Source organism: Triticum dicoccoides, chromosome 4A (genome assembly GCF_002162155.2).
Source record: "Triticum dicoccoides isolate Atlit2015 ecotype Zavitan chromosome 4A, WEW_v2.0, whole genome shotgun sequence".
Classification (NCBI taxonomy): domain Eukaryota; kingdom Viridiplantae; phylum Streptophyta; class Magnoliopsida; order Poales; family Poaceae; genus Triticum; species Triticum dicoccoides.
In genome coordinates this window covers 722,426,215-722,444,318 of record NC_041386.1, presented here as the reverse complement: position 1 = coordinate 722,444,318, position 18,104 = coordinate 722,426,215, and the positions used below count along the sequence as shown (strand labels likewise).

The 18,104-nt window shown below is 45.3% G+C and overlaps 1 non-coding gene across 1 annotated transcript; it reads left to right on the top strand.

Annotated features, from left to right (window-relative positions):
* Positions 1-1,819: 1,819 nt before the first annotated feature.
* Positions 1,820-1,891, top strand: TRNAD-GUC. Its single transcript has one exon. It is a non-coding gene; the product is annotated as a tRNA-Asp (tRNA).
* The last annotated feature ends 16,213 nt before the right edge of the window (positions 1,892-18,104 follow it).

Here is an 18,104-nt window from a genome sequence, read left to right as displayed (position 1 = left end):
GTGTGGGTTTGTTCGTTATAAAAAAGATTTACCCGTAGATTATTATGTGAGCCTGCATATGACAACAAGACCCCCCGTCCTCACGTTTAAATTGCCCCGCCCTCTCCCACGTGGTGGGCCCACTTCTCACCCTACCGCTCCCAAAAAAGCGTGTAGGATCAGAATTGTGCGTTTTGGTCAGTTTGCTCACTGGAGCGAGCAAACGCCAGGGAGTCAATGTGAGGTGCTCCCAACAAGGAGACGAAAGACATCATGCAACATGCTCTAACCGGCCATGATTCCTGCATACAAATAGTAAACCATCAGATGCCAATGACCTTCCCTCACTGACCAGACACCCGTGGCTCCACTCCTAGACACAGGATGTCGGCATGAGGTACTCGATGTTCTCCTAGAATTCTTGTAGTTGTTCACCCATATTTTTATTCATGTTTCTCCCTATCAACCAAGACCCCTCTACTGAATTTCCCTTTGGCTTGAGAATGACAGTTGTGACCTCCATAACCATGCAACACTCGTCACCCGACCTCTCCTCTTTGTCCTATGTGTCGTCCTTGCTGATGATAGCAAAGTGGGTGATGCCAACGACGGTGATATCCGCTCTATGCCAAGGATAGGCACCGCATGCGAGGGAATATCGGTGATCCGACATCCATGACACAATCCATAAGGATGTGTCTTCTTCCCATCGAAACCTGCTTCTCTCCCAGCCGAAGATGGCGCCCCTCCTCGATCTTCTCGTCGGCATCCACAGAAGGAACTATCCTAATGGTCTATCGAGACTGAGGACACCCGAGCACCATTCAGATATGCCGCCAAAAAAGGCGATGGAGAAGCACGTTGACCATCGCACGTGCAAGGTAGGGGAAACCCCAGTTAGTAAACTGTAATAATGAGTTGTAGTGTGCATCACAATTATTGCACTCTTTGATTAATTATTAAAAAGAGGATAATTCAAAACCTCATATAAAATGCTATAAAACACACTCAAATAATCAATGCACTGGTATAATCCCGCTAATAAATACTGAAATATTTACCATAGTTTCCTTAGGGGGCGGCCCTCACATTTAACTAGGCAGACAAACCCAAGAAGGAAACACTCATGAGAGATATAATCATTTTCTAGTGAAAAAAATAGTGTTACCAACTAAAGAAAGAACAAGCATGCATGTAGAACACATGAGCAATGATGTACATTTGATTCTCTTTGAAAGATATACGAAGGGGCACAGATATCGACATAGAATATGGAGTGAGTGGATTAAAGTTGAGTGGTAGTAGAATCAATATCCGTGACATCGCACCTTTCAAAGGTTCCAAATAGTCACCGGCTTCGTTAGTAACAAGTGTATCTGAATTATCATCTGGAAACACCAAAAGTTATCTGAAGATTCGTTTTCTGGTGGTATAACAGTGTCGGGTTCATTGAGAGATACCGAATCATGTTCAGAGCGTTCTCATCCTCCCTCGACATGGTGACATGTAGGTTTTGCGGGACAAAGCGGGACGCCGAGCTAGCTAGAACTTAACCCCAGGAACACGAGACCATGCCGTGAAACTTGAATATTGTCCGCCAAAGGCTGCAACAGTCAGCTTGAGCCTTGAGGCTACACCGAGGGGTGTTTTTCTTTCTGGGGCCGAAGATCCTTGCTCTGCTTGTTTTTGGAACCATTGCTTCTCCATGTCTGGTCGAAATTATGTGAGTGTCTCCTCTTCCGTGAGCACTGCCTCGCTCACTTATTGGGCCCAAGAGAGACGATTAACTCCGGAGAATGCTATGTCTAAGTAAGATAAATTGAGTAGCATTAGCATCCAAGTCGTTGTAGTATAGTGGTAAGTATTCCCGCCTGTCACGCGGGTGACCCGGGTTCGATCCCCGGCAACGGCGCATTTATTTTTGTTTGGCGGCCCACGACAGGCCAGGCCCATTCTTTCCGGTCGAGGCCGATCCACTGCGTCCGATGCAAGCTCCTATTGAGCGCTGTAGGCGCCGGTTCGCGCCGCGGCGCTTGCACGGATGCGAAGTGGGCCGGCCCAGCTACCTGTTTTTTTTAGGGTAAGCTACCTGCTGAAAAACAAAATGTAAAGAAAAATTGTAATGTTCATTGAGGGAGAACTGGGAATCGAACTCACGAGGACCACGTGACTGAACACGACCTAACCACTGCACCACCGTCAGTTACTTGTTAAATATCGTAAAACAGCCCTCTTTGACCTTTCCTTCAGTATAAACATTAAACATATACTATTATATACCCACTATAAATTATATTTGAATAAAGAAAATATAAACGTGAAAACGCATTCACATAAAACATGAATTCAAAAGAAAAGTTCACAAAAATAGAAAAAAGATTGTGAATTTGAAAAAAATTCATCGAATTTTAAAAAAAAGTTCATCGAATTTGAAAAAAAGTTCACCGAAATTGAAAGGAGTTCACCTAAATTGAAAAAGTTCATCGAATTTCAAAAAAAGTTCATCAAATTTGAAAAAAAGTTCACTGTATTTGAAAGAAGTTTATCGAACAGTTCACCGAAATTGAAATAGTTCATCGAAATTGAGAAAAGTTCATCGGATTTGAGAAAAGTTCACCATATTTGGAAAAAAGTTCACCGAAATTTAAAAAAGTGCATCGACATTGAGAAAAGTTCATCAAATTTTAGAAAAAGTTCATCAAATTTGAAAAATAGTTCATAAATTTAGAAAAAGGTACACGAAATTTATAAAACGGTGCATTAAAGAAAACAAAAAAGAATGAGAAAAAAAGAAAAAGTATAAACCAAACTGAATAAGGATTATAAGAAGAGAAACGAACTTTTTGTGCACTAGCGTGGTGATGGCGAGGTGGTTAGTGCGTAGCGGTTGGATCAGAGAGGTTGAGGGGTCGAACTTTGTGCTGCGCGAGCACTTTTTGGCGTTTTTGAAAAATAGAGAAAAATACTCGAATCGTTTTCGAAAAATAGAGAAAAATACTCGAATGGGCCGGCCCAGTGCAGGGCGCTGCAGGTGTCAGTTTGCAAAATACACGTTAATTGGCGCCTGCAGCGCCAAATAGGGTTTGCCGCGTCCGATGGCTCGTGCTCGCCTGGCCCGTCCGGGCCAAATAGGGTTTGCCGCTTCCGATGGCTCGTGCTCGCCTGGCCTGTCCGGGCCTATTTATCGTATGCATCCTCGAAAAGTATCCCGTTTGCTCTAGAGCCCTGCCAACACATTTTGTGTTGGGCTACAAATTTGTTGTTGCAAGGGTAAAGCATGTGCGTGCTTAAGGACTACTAAAATCTAGTCATTGCCCAAATGCTTATAATGATACCGCTGATTTTGATAAAAGAAACACTTTGCTTTTGGTCTGTGCGTGCTATTTTTGGTTTGTTGGTTTTGCAGCTATATTTGCAGCTTAAATTTAGATGAACCAGCTTTACATTTGTAGACCAAATGAGTTAGTGTTATATGTTATATATGCGTTCATGTTGGTCTTTTTCTCCAATTGAGCCGGCAGAAGTTGCCTGATTTTTGGATTTGGCTCAGTTGATTTAATTGGGAAGGAAGAAGGAAGCGCAGCGGGACATGGTGTTCACCTTGGTGGCACCGGGGCAAGATGTCGGCAAGGCCTCGGCTAGGAACGAGTCGTAGCCGCCGGAGGCGAGTTCGAAGGTTAATGGTTCGGGCTGCGGGCTCGCAGAGAAAATTCTAGTGGTTTGTCTGTTTAGAGGGATGGCCAGGGTAGCACCAACACGATGGTGAGGAGAAAGGGGTGGCGGAGGCAGGTGGTTCGGCCGATGGTCATGGACAGGTTGAGGAAGAAGGTGAATAGGGGAGGACAATAGGTGGAAGAAGGTGTAAGTGCATCTAGTGCCACCCCTAGTTTGGTTTTGGAGTATTGACGACAAACGTGGTTGAGGGACTAATGTGTTTGTGAGAATTGCAGGATAACACAGGTAGTAGTCCCTCCTTGATTCGGTTTACCTACCGGAGATGACCCCTAAAAATGTATATATGAAGACATTGAAGATAATGGTGGTACGTGAAGATATTCACATTGAAGACTATGACTGTAGAAGACATTGAGTGAAGACTATGGAGCGCGAAGACTTAGCAGTTTCGTTGTTTCTTTTCTTCTTTGTTGAGTCATAGGAACAACCGCACTATTAAGTGGGGTCCAAGTGAACAAAGTCAGAGTGACTGAAGTGATGCTCAACCAAAATCCTATGTCTTCGAGCGAAGACAATGAGAGCAAATCTTATCCAGGGTCGGATAAGTCAGCTTTACTTGTAGCCCAAGTCAAGCTGTCGCGTGTGTTTGAAATCTGACCGTTGTGACACGTGTCAGTTCCTTAGTGACCCAGGGTCATTTCGGACAAATCAGGTCGGGTTGCCTAGTGGCTATAAATAGCCCACCCCCCTACACCATAAATTGGTGGCTGGTCAGAGTTAGTGCACGACTTTTGTCGTTTGAGAGCAACCCACCTCCGAAGCTTTTGAGAGAGAGAAATCCTTGTGAGGACGAAGCCCAAACACCCAGAGCCAAAGAGTGTTAGGCATCACTGAAGTCTTTCTGTCCGCGTGATCTGAAGACTTGTTACACTTGAGGACCGTGAATCCTCCAGCCGGTTAGGCGTCGCGTTCTGAGCATCCAAGAGTAATTGTGGATTGCCGGTGAACGAAGTCTGTGAAGGTTTGGAAGTCTACCTTGAAGACTTAACAGAGTGATTGGGCGGGGACTGTGTGTCCTTAGCTCAAGGGGAATAAGGTGAAGACGCGGTCTTCTGAGTTCAATCTCAACCTCCCTAACCAGACATACAGTTGTCACAGCAACTGGAACTGGTCGAACAAATCCTTGTCTTCACAACACACTGGTTCTATCTCTTACTCTCCTTACTTACAGTTTGTCTTTGTGAAGTCATTGCCTGATTACTCTACCTATTTGTCTTCACTGTGTGACTACTTGTTCTGATTGGCTTCATACTATCTTCCATCCTGATCCTACTACATAGCTGCTATCAGTCATCATGCTTTAGCTTCATACTTGTTTGACTATGGCTTGTCTAGTGTAGTTCATCTTCCGCTGCATATTTATAGGTCCAGTTTTCATGATTGTCTTTGAAACTTTCATGTTTTGAAGACTTTCGTAAAAATCGCCTATTCACCCCCCCCTCTAGTCGATAACTAGCACTTTCAATTGGTATCAGAGCAAGGTACTCCCTTGTTCTGTGTGATTCGATTTAACCACTTGGAGTTTTAGCTATGTCGACTACAGGGATAATCAAAGTCTCCGCTGCGTGCCCTGTCTTCGATGGCACTGAATATCCCTACTGGAAGAATAAGATGCGTATGCATCTTGAAGCCATTGATGTCGATCTGTGGTATGTCGTCAAGAACGGTGTTCCCAAGACTGGTGAAGGTGTCACCCCTACTGATGTCAAGAAGTTCATTCAACTCGATTCTACTGCGAAGAACATCATCTGTGGTCATGTGACCAAAGGGCAGTATGGTCGTGTGAGTGCTTTGGAAACATCGAAGCTAGTCTGGGACTGGCTCTCCAAAGTCAATGAAGGTGTTTCAACTCAGAGAGATCAAAGAATCAGTGTCCTACGCAACCTCTTCAACCGCTTCAAGAGAAATGACAATGAAAATGTCCAGCTCACGTTTGATCGTCTCACTGACATCACAAACGAGCTTCAGGCTCTCGGCGCCACTGAGATCACCAAGCATGAAATCGTCAAGACGCTTCTGAGATCTATTGACAGCTCATTTGACACTCTAGCTCTTATGATTCAAGAACAACCTGACTTCAAGACACTCGATCCATCTGACATACTTGAGAGGCTTAACACACATGAGTTCCAGCTATTTGAGAAAAGAGATATCTATGGTCCCAACTATGGCCGAACTCGCGCTTTGTAGGCAAAGGTTGTTTCCTCATCTGAAGAAGAATCTGACTGCAGTTGTGGTGAAGCTGAAGACCTTGGAAAGGAGCTTGCTATGCTTGTGAAGAAGTTCCAGAAGTTCACTAAGAAGAAAGGCTTTAGAAAGTCTTCACGATCCATATCAAGAAATGATGAAGCTTCTTCCAATGACCACAAGAAGAGAACCTGTCACAAGTGCAAGAAACCTGGTCACTACATCTCTGAGTGTCCAAAGTGGGACAATGAGAAGAAAAAGAAGAAGAGCAAGGAATATGATTCTGATGACAAGAAGAAGAAGAAATACTCAAAATCTTCTTCCAAGTCAACTTCCAAGTCTTCATCACACAAGAAAAGTTCGTCTGGCAAGGCTCATGCTTTTGTTGGCAAGGAAATGGATTCAGAGGAGGAGTCTGCTTCTGAGGAGGCAGAGGTGGTGGAATCCGAGGAGGAGTCTGACTCTGGCGTTGCAAGTCTGGCTTTAGCTTCAGCCTACGTTGCCAAGTCCATCTTCAACGCTGAAGACAATGTATCCATCACCAACTCTGATGCCAGTGACAAGGACGACTCATCTCCCACTTACTGCTTCATGGCACGCGGTGCCAAGGTAAACTCACGCAATGCTTACTTTCAAACATCAAGTGAAGATGATTCTGATTGTGAATCCAAACCCAGCTACAAAACACTTGCTAAAATTGCAACTGAACAACAGAAAGCTATGGAACATATTCAAAAACTGTTAGACAAAAGCGATGATCCGTTGGACGCTGAAATGACCCGATCTCAGTCCTTAATTGAAGATATAAAAAATCTTCATGTTAAGTACCAAGAGCTTGAAGGTCGTCATGAATCACTCTCAACTACCCATGAAAAGCTTTCCTATGATTATCTTCAAAGGAAGCAAGATCTTGAGAAGTTGAGAGCGGCTCATGAAGATCTTTAAAAGGAAAACGAGTCACTTCGCGCTCAACAGATCAGTCCCGCTCAGGAAGGATTTGAACCACCATGTTTAAAATGTCTTGAGCGTGATAACGCTAATTCTGTTGCTGAGTGTTCTACTGCTGCTACTGTTTCAATATCTTCAATCGTCGATGTGGTAACTAACCCCTCTGCGGAGGATGCCACTGCTGTTGCTAATGAAAATGCTAGATTGAAGACATTGCTTGAAACAGGAATGTACAAAAGCCTCAAGGGGCATCAGACACTGTGTGATGTCCTCAAAAAGCAGATCTTGAACCAAAACCCTACGAAAGAGGGTGTTGGGTTCGAGAGGAAAATGAATGTTGATGGTTCTTACTGGAAGCCTGAGCAGTAGTCCAAAACCACATGGGTTGCTGCAAAGGAACCTTCAATGGATCCATCTACCTTATCTGGATTTACTTGTGCTAACCCAATTGCTATTGGTGAATCCTTTGATGCAAACTATAAACTGTTTAAGAATCAGAATGGTGAAGTGTTTGCCAGGTATATTGGTACTAACTGCAGGAATGGACCACCTATGAAGAAGATCTGGGTACCTAAACAGTGTATTGGGAATCTTCATGTGAATGTCATCATGACACCACCAAGGAAGAAGACAAACCCTAGACCTATGGCTTCATATGGCCCAAAGGCTTCATACAGATACATGACTCACCTGAGTCACCCTAACGCCAATGTTTTGCAGGGAAACCATTCTCATACTTATGAATATGAGCGTGTGTCTTCAAATAGCTATGTTCATAGAACTAAGAACTTTTCTGCTTATTCATATGAGTATCGTTCTTCTCCTGCAAGGCTATTTGCTAGGGCTCCAAAGCCGAAGTTCTCAGATGCTGCACTTTAGACTCATTGCTTCTAAGCCACCCCTGAAGATGTGGGTGGTTAAGAAGAATTAACTTTCTTTTGCAGGGAAAGGTCTCCAGCCGGAAATCAAAGGCGTCCGATGCTATTGCTGGGGACCTAAAACACATTATGGGACGCAAGATAAAATTCCGAAATGGTCTTACTATGTATTTCGTTCCTGAATCGCTTGCCAGTCATACTATCAGTCCTAACCTTGATCTGAGCTTTGATAATCCTCTTGTGCGTCAAATGTTTTTGCTTCACAATACTCTCTATGAAGCCTATCCTCCTAACTGCACTGTAGGGTACGACACCTCGTGCTTCAGAATGGATTATGGACAGCGGATGCACTAACCACATGACTGGTGATCGAAGTCTTCTCACGGACTTAACCTTACGTCCATGTGATAAAAGTCACATCACATTCGCTGACACTGGTAAAAGCAAGGTATTGGGCCTAGGTAGAGTTGTAATCTCAAGGGATCAGCACATGGACAAAGTGATGCTTGTTGAATCCCTTGGTTTCAACTTAATGTCTATCTCGATGCTTTGTGACTTAAACATGATTGTGCTATTTGGAAAATATTGTTGCCTTGTACTAATGGAATCTGACAAGTCTCTAGTCTCCGAAGGGTACAGGAAAGATGATCTGTACATGGTAGACTTCTCAGCAGGACCACAGATGGGCGTATGTCTTCTAGCAAAGTCTTCAGAGTGATGGCTCTGGCATCGGAGGCTAGGGCATGCTGGCATGAGGAACCTACACACTCTCGCCAAGAAGAAGCACGTCATAGGCATCGAAGGCGTCAAGTTCAAGAAAGATCATCTGTGTGGAGCTTGTGAAGCTGGGAAGATGACAGGGCCAAGCATCCCTCGAAGACAATCATGACTACATCTCGACCTTTTGAGTTGCTCCACATGGATTTGTTTGGTCCCACTCACTACTCTACTCTCACTGCAACTGCTTGTCTCTATGGTTTCGTTATTGTTGATGATTATTCAAATATACGTGGGTGCACATAATTCTCTTCAAGACTGAAGTGCAGGGTGTCTTCAGACGCTTCGCCAACCGCGCCATGAACAACTATGGCATCAAGATCAAGCACATTAGGAGTGAAAACGGCACTGAATTCAAGAACACAGGCCTCGACCTTTATCTTGATACCTTAGGCATCACTCATGAGTTTTCTGCTCCTTACACACCTCACCAGAATGGCATCGTGGAGCGCAAGAACAGAACCCTTATTGAGATGGCTCGGACGATGCTTGACGAATACAAGACTCCAAGAAAATTCTGGCCTGAAGCCATTGATACTGCACGCCATGTCATCAACCGTGTTTGTCTTCACAAGCTTGTGAAGAAAACATCCTATGAGCTTCTAACTGGTAAGAAGCCAAACGTAAGCTACTTCAGAGTATTTGGTGCTAGGTGCTGGATCAAGGATCCACATCACACTTCAAAATTTGCACCGAAAGCACATGAGGGTTTTATGCTTGGTTATGGAAAGGACTCGCACTCCTACAGAGTCTTCAACCTCTTTCACTATAAAGTGGTTGAAACTGTGGATGTGCGGTTCGATGAAACTAACGGCTCGCAAAGAGAGCACCTGCCAAATGTGCTAGATGGAGTACCTGCCAGTGAATCAATCAAGCTAATGGGAACAGGAGAGATCATACCATCAGGGGCCCAGCCTGAAGAAGAACTTATCATTTCTGCATCTGATCAACCTGAAGACATTGCTCAGCCTTAAGGCAATCCTCCAAATGATGACAATGATCAGCATGAGCAAAATCTTCGTCCAGTTCATCCTCGTGTTGCAAATGAAGTACAAATTGAGAAGATAATTGATAGCATCAATGCACCTGGACCACTCACTCGTTCAAGAGCAACACAGCTAGCAAATTTCTGTGGGCACTTTGCATTTGTCTCAATCTCTGAACCCAAGAAAGTTGTTGAAGCCTTCATGGAACCTGAATGGATTCAAGCTATGCAAGACGAGCTTCAACAGTTTGAGCTGAACAATGTGTGGGAACTAGTCAAGCGTCCTGATCCTTGCAAGCACAACATAATAGGCACAAAATGGATATATCGCAACAAACAAGACGAGCATGGTCAAGTTGTCAGAAACAAAGCACGGCTCGTTGCTCAAGGATACACACAAGTTGAAGGAATTGACTTCGATGAAACATTTTCTCCAGTGGCTAGGCTTGAAGCCATTCGCATACTGCTAGCTTACGCAAATCATCATAACATCCTTCTATATCAAATGGATGTGAAGAGTGCCTTTCTCAATGGAAAGATTGAATAAGAAGTGTATGTTGCACAACCGCCTGGCTTTGAAGACCCAAAACATCCTGATATGGTATACAAGCTCAACAAGGCATTGTATGGCCTCAAACAAGCCCCTCGTGCTTGGTATGACACACTCAAAGACTTCCTGAAGAGCAAAGGCTTCAAACCTGGTTCTCTAGATCCCACTCTCTTCACGAAGACATACGATGGTGAACTGTTTGTGTGCCAAATCTATGTGGATGACATTATCTTTGGTTGCACCAACAAGAAATACAGTGGTGAATTTGGTCACATGATGCAAGAACAATATCAAATGTCCATGATGGGAGAGCTGAAGTTCTTTCTCGGTCTTCAAATCCGTCAGCAACGCAACGGCATCTTCATATCTCAAGAAAAATATCTCAAAGATTGCCTGAAGAAGTTTGGAATGCAAGACTGCAAAGGATTCACGACGCCAATGCCAACCAAAAGTCATCTAAGCCCCGACGCCAATGGTAAAGATTTCGATCAAAAGGTATACCGCTCCATGATTGGCTCTTTACTTTACTTATGTGCATCTAGGCCAGATATCATGCTTAGTGTTTGCATGTGTGCCCGATTTCAAGCGGCACCAAAGGAGTCGCATCACTTAGCTGTGAAGCGAATTCTTTGATATTTGGCTTACACCCCAACACTAGGATTGTGGTATCCAAAGGGCTCAGAGTTTGATATGGTTGGATTTTCGGATGTTGATTATGCTGGTGACAAGGTGGATCGCAAGTCTACATCAGGCACATGTCACTTTCTGGGTTGATCTCTTGTCTGTTGGTCTTCAAAGAAGCAGAACTGTGTATCACTCTCAACCGCTGAATCAGAATACATTGCTGCTGGATCTTGCTGCGCTCAGCTTCTGTGGATGAAGCAAACTCTTAAGGACTATGGCATCCATCTGAAGCATGTGCCACTCTACTGCGATAATGAAAGCGCTATCAAGATTGCTAATAACCCAGTTCAGCACTCGAAGACAAAGCACATTGAAGTTCGTCATCACTTCCTCAGAGATCATGTTATGAAAGAAGATATTGATATCATTCATGTCAAGACAGAAGAGCAGTTGGCTGATATCTTCACTAAGCCCTTGGATGAGAAAAGGTTTTGCAAGTTGCGGTGTGAGCTAAATATCTTGGAATCCTCGAAGGTCCTGTGATTAGGCACACATCCTAACACTTATGCATTTTGATGACTTAGATGTGCAACACACGAAGTAATGTATATCTTCAATCAATGAAGACATACACTCTAAGTGTGAATACATTAATGCGGAAATTGACTTCAGAGCGCCACGATAATTGTGCGCCGTGTCTGGGTCTAATACTTCCTATACAGTGGGTAACGCCACCACCAAACTCTTATGAAGTGTTTCCTCATGGCGCCATATTTGCAAAGTCTTCGCAATTGATTTATCTTCAACGTTAATTTGACTTCGTGATTATTGATTTGGCTTTACTCTGTCATATATATATATATATATATATATATATATATATATATATATATATATATATATATATATATATATATATATATATATATATAGTATTCTATCCTCTACAACATTCACTTATGGCTATGTCTTCTTGTTTGAATCTTTTGAACTAAGTGAATGTGATCGGACCCTAACCTCTCTGTGCTTTCTACCTCAAGCTCTATCTATCCAAATCATATGCATTCTGTTGAAACTGTCGAATGTCTTCTCTGCGTCCTTGTCAGCAGAAGATACAGAGACAAACATTTATATCTAGTTTTAATGACATATCCTTTTGCCTGAAATCCGGAGAATTCGGAACGACCACCCCGACAATCCAGGCGCGCGTGGGAACGTGGAACAACTCTCAATGAGTTGCATGTTAGCCACGTGTCCTTTAGATGTGAACCGCCAGGGGCACCTGCGTAATTGCATTGTGCTGTCTTTGTCCTTATAAATACCTGTCTCGCCTCGGTCAAAAATCCTTCTTCCTCATTCGCCATCTTTCGCAAACCCAAGCGTCTCCGCTAGCTCTCGACGACGCCGACGGCGGAGCACTTAGCTGCCGCGACTTCCTCGATGTCGTCCTCATGCCGGCCGCGGACCTCGTATTCTCCGCCATCGCCGTAGGTGTCTTCCGTCGCCAAGTTAGGGCACGGGAGACCGAACTGCTCGGCATCCATCTTCGCTTCGTCTAGCAGTTCTTCGTGTGGTAATAAAAGTTTACTTTTTACCATCTTTTTGATCTGATAGATTCATCCTTTCCTACCAAAAGTGGTTTCTAGATCTCCAAACATGAATCTATCTCTTTCTGCATCTCATACTCTGCCTAGTATATTCACTTATGCTTCTTTACAAGTTAGATTCCTCACTAGTACTTATTCTTGGATTTGTACAACTCTGGAACCAACTCTCATCATATAAGTGAATGTCTTCCCGTTATGAGGTCAATGTCTTCAAACTGATTTATCTTCAAAATCTTCTGAGAATGCATATGACCTCTTCCCCTTCCCTCGCACCTTTAATGCTGTCACAGGTACATGTCCGTGGGAGAATCCCTTGGTTCTCATAGTCTGCATTCGTTTGCAAAATTCTTGCAGAGTCACGTCAACTCACCTGAAGCGAGTTCCTGTCAGTCCATCCATTTGAAGCCATTGCACGTACTAAAGCCCTTCAGTTTACACTTCATGGCAACTGAAAATTCAGCAAGAAAGGGAGGCAAACAACGTCGTGGTAACACTTCCAAGGACTTACCTCCAGATTTGCACGAGATGTACAAAACTGATTCAAAAGAAACCTATGTTGAACGCAAGAATCGAATCCAATGGATTCGAAGATATTGGGCAGAAGAATGGTTTAAATATCACTTCATCACTCAAGAATATGCTAGGAAGAATGCCATCAAGGCACCCTGGGGTGATATTCTGTACAAAAATCTTCCACCCAGGACTCAGGCTGAAGCTATTGAGCAAGGCTTCTATCCTTGCATGGTGCGCGGACCACAGCCTGAAAATGCTGACCCTTCTTCACTGCTCTGGTGTCGTGAAGACAATCTGTTCAAGCGCAACTACCAGTTCGCCAAAGACTCAGCTGCAAAGAACAAGAAGGATTTAGGGCTTGACTTCAACCCTGGTCCTTCCTCACCTCGGGACAATGGCACCCGTGAAGCCAATGAGAACAGGATCGGCCCCTTCTACAACCTTGCTGGACTTATCACTCACATCACTGTTCAAGGTGCCAAAGTGGATCATTCTGATGATGATGCTGACCCGATGAAGCTCCAGCTCCTGCTCCAAAGCCGCAGAAGCAGAAGAAGACTAAAGCTTCAAAATCACTTGCTGCTCCAAAAGCTTCAAGAGTGAAGCCATTGGCAACTGCCCCTTCTGCTCCCAGTAATATCTCTGAAGATCTCTCTCGCATCTGGATGAGGCGTGAGAAGACACAGAAGACACCAGTTCAGCAACTGAGTCATGCACTGACACCTGCTGCCATTCTGAGGAATGAATCTGAAGCCATTGACTTGTCTTCAGATGAAGAATTTGGTGAAGACGCTCTGGAGCAGCTGATCAAGAGCAAGCAAGAGGCGGAGATCTTCAATGATCTGCCCCTCTGATGTAAACATTCTGAAGAACTTCATTGATGAGTGGTTTGACAATCAAGATCTTAGCTTTGATGACCTTCAGCTTCCCATTGGCGTCAGCGTTGCTTTCCAAGGCGCCATTGCTCCTGAGCTTGCTCTGGCTCAGTGCATAGTTGAACTGAAGCGAAAGATAGACTTTGAGAAGGAACAGTTCAAGAAGCATGTAGCCAAGCTGAATGTGGCTGATATGCAAAAGTTCAAGGTGATGCTCAATGACCTCAAGGAGTCGTTTCGGAAGAAACACGAGGAAGCCAAAGGCTCAAGAGAGCGCATGAAAGCACTGGCAGACAAATGCGTTCAAGCCTACAATGAAGCTGAAAAGCGCAAGGCACTTGGCCGCCCTGACATTGACCCCTCAATGGCTGCCAAGAAAAAGAAGTCATCTGAAGCCAACACTAAAGCACCACGGCAGGAAGAACCACACATTGTCTTCCCTGCTAGCATGCGCGGCTCGAAGCCCAAGGCTCCCTCAGCGGCTTCTGAACATAAGAAAACCAAGGCAGCTGAAGCCGAAGCCAGGAAGCGGAAAACCAAGCGCACCACTGATGAAGCACCACCCCCCAAGAAGAGAAAACCCAAGAAGAGAGATCGGGCTGCTCCCACAGAGCCCCTTATTGTTGAACCCCTTGCTTTTGTTCCCCCTACGTCTGCAAACCAAGAGCGTCGGATGATTGTTCATGAGCCTACTTCCACAGAGGCTCCTGAAGCTCAAGAAGTTCCAGTCGTCGACCCCATCACGACTGAAGACATTGTACAAGATGATGTAGTTCTTCCTCAGATCGAGCGCCCAACGGTATCATCGCATGTTCAAACGAATAGTGAGCTTATCAGTATTGGTCGTCCTTTGACGCCAATCTCACAAGATGCATCGTGGGCTGATCGCCCCCAGCAAGCTACCCCACATCAAGACTCACCAAGTACACCCCAACCGTCATTTGTGCCCATCATCAGCCCCATGTCCAATGATGACAACTACATGGAGACATCACCATCACCAAAGGCGTCGCCCGTATTCCAATGGCTTCGCAAAGGCCTGAGACCATCCGTCTCCATGACCACCATCACAGAAGAGGGCTCAAACTTGTCAAGTTTAGTGGCACGTCAAGTGTTTCCTGAAGACAATCCTTCTGTGACGGTCCCTGTGTCTGAAGCCAATGCTGCTGAAGACCCTCTGGCTGCATCAGCTAGAGCAACACAAGAAGAAGAGCGTGTCGCTACTCCCCCTACAACTCAAGAAGAAGTTCCTGAAGAGAACCAGTCTATGCCAGAACCTCCAGCTACTCAAGTGGAGGGTGAAAATCCTGAGGCTGCCACCAATGACATTCCTGAAGCCAATGACGTTGTCATGGCCGAAGCCAATGTGGAGCCTACAGTGGCCAATGCACCAGTGGCCAATGAAGCCAATGAAGCCCATGAAGAAGATGAAGTCAATGCCGCACCTGACACAAATCTGCAGCCTGAAGTCAATGCCACTGCTCCTGTTCCGCCTGCAAGGCCACATACTATCGAGCAAGCATACAACTATGGCCAGCTTATCACTGTCAGATGGCCTATTCTGATTCCTCCACCTGTTGTTGGTCCTCAATTTGATTACCATGTCGAGCACAGGCCTCAGGTTCAGAAGCCAAAGCCAAGACTGCCCAGATTTCCAGGTACCGCCACTTCGCCAGGATCTTTCAATGTCAACGGCTTCATTGCACACAACACCTTCTTCGATAGAGCAAAGAACCCCTACACCAGGCCCAAGATTTCATCTAATCGGTTCTAGAGTTATCAACAGCGCCGCTATTATTCATGCATTCTGTACAACCAAGGCCGCATACTTCCGCATATGCGCCTTGATACTAAAGCCATAGCTGTCCTGCCCTTCTTAGTAGAAGCTCTCGATTGCTTCAGAGAGGCTGGCTTGCTGCACTTTGTCACTGATAAGGAGCACTGGAATGAAGAGTTGCTGCTTCAATTCTACGACACTCTTCATATCAGAGGCTACTACAGGGATCCTAAGACTTGGATACTTGAGTGGATGACAGGAAATGTCCATCATGAAGCCAAAGCATTTGATGTCATTGAGCTTACTGGCCTGCCCACTCCAAGGGATCTCTATGAGCCTGGTTATCAGCTTCACACTGCAGCTTTGGAAAGCATCTTTCACAAGTCAGAACCCGACATGAGCCAGATGCTCAGCATGATGAAGCCATTGCCTCCAGATGCAGAATATCCTACGGAGTTCTTTGTTGATGACCTTGAGTATCTGCCACGCACAATCTATCACATCATAAGGCGAACTCTCTAGCCCATCAAAGGACATTCTCCAAAGGCTAAGCTAGAAGGTGCAATGAAGACATTGGTCTTCCATATTCTTCATGGCAAAAGCCTGAATGCACAGGATTTCTTCATCCGCCAACTTGCTGCATCAGGATCTGACATTTTTTGTTGGGGAACGTAGCAGAAATTCAGTATTTTCTACGCATCACCAAGATCAATCTATGGAGATTCTAGCAACGAGAGAGAGAGAGAGAGAGTGCATCTACATACCCTTGTAGATCGCTAAGCGGAAGCATTGCAAGAACACGGATGAGGTAGTCGTACTCGTGGCGATTCAGATCACGGTCGATTCCGATCTAAGCACCGAACAATGGCGCCTCCGCGCTCAACACACGTGCAGCCCGGTGACGTCTCCCATGCCTTGATCCAGCAAGGAGAGAGGAAGAGGTTGGGGAAGACTCCGTCCAGCAGCAGCACGATGGTGTGGTGGTGGTGGAGGAGCGCGGTACTCCAGCAGGGCTTCGCCAAGCACTACGAGAGACGAGGAGGGAGAGAGGTAGGGTTGTGCCTTGGGAGAGAGAGACTCATGTGTTGGGCAGCCCCAAAACCTCCACTATATATAGGGGCAAGGGGGAGGGGGAGGCACCCTAGGGTTTCCCCTAGGGGGGGCGGCGGCCAGGGCAGATGGGATCTCCCCTTTGGGTGACTTGGCCCCCAAGCCAGGAGGTGGGAACCCTAGATGGGGCGCACCAAACCCCCTGGTCACGTGGGAATAGGTGAGTGAAAGTGCAACCATCCCTAGGTGGTTTTGGTAATTCATAACAACATATAGCTCATTGAGCTAATGCTATTCCAAGATGAACATTTCAAGAAAGCTCAATGAATGGCATGGCATGGATGATGAAAGTGGATCCCTCAAAATGCTAATGACAAAGGATTGGCTCAAGCTCAAAAGCTCAAGACTCTTCATTCTATATTTTAGTGATTGATGATCACATTGAGTCCATAGGAAAAGCCAATACTATCAAGGAGGGATGAGGTGTTGCTTAATGAGCCTCTTGCTTCATGTGCTTAGTGATATGCTCCAAAACCTTCAGCTACTTTCTCACATCCACATATGACCTAAACCTAAAGCCAAAATCGGTCTCACCGATTCTTCCTATCCGGCGCCACCGATTCCAAATGTCATAGCCACTGCCACAAACCCTAGGCAAGTCGGTTCTACCGATAGGGATCTCGGTCTCACCAAGATGGGATTGTAATCTCTTTGTTTCCTTTTCGTAACTTTTCGGTCTCACCGAAAGAGCGGATCGGTCCCACCGAGATTGCAATGTAAACTTTCTGTTTCCCTTTCGTAACGTTTCGGTCTCACCGAAAGAGCGAATCGGTCCCATCGAGTTTACCTGACCAACTCTCTGGTTAGCTAATTACCAAAATCGGTCTCACCAAGTTTGTGTAATCGGTCTCACCGAGATTACGTTATGCCCTAACCCTAACCATATCGGTCCTACCGAGATGCAAGTCAGTCCGACCAAAAACCCTAACGGTCACTAGGTTTACTAAATCGGTCTGACCGAGTTTGTTGATTCGGTCCCACCGAGATTGGTAGATTGTGTGTAACGGTTAGATTTTGTGTGGAGGCTATATATACCCCTCCACCTCCTCTTCATTCGTGGAGAGAGCCATCAGAACAAACCTACACTTCCAACTTACCATTTCTGAGAGAGAGCCACCTACTCATGTGTTGAGACCAAGATATTCCATTCCTACCATATGAATCTTGATCTCTAGCCCTCCCCAAGTTGCTTTCCACTCAAATCTTCTTTCCACCAGATCCAAATCCTATGAGAGAGAGTTGAGTGTTGGGGAGACTATCATTTGAAGCACAAGAGCAAGGAGTTCATCATCAACACACCATTTGTTACTTCTTGGAGAGTGGTGTCTCCTAGATTGGCTAGGTGTCACTTGGGAGCCTCCGACAAGATTGTGGAGTTGAACCAAGGAGTTTGTAAGGGCAAGGAGATCGCCTACTTCGTGAAGATCTACCGCTAGTGAGGCAAGTCCTTCGTATGCGACGGCCATGGTGGGATAGACAAGGTTGCTACTTCGTGGACCCTTCATGGGTGGAGCCCTCCGTGGACTCGCGCAATCGTTACCCTTCGTGGGTTGAAGTCT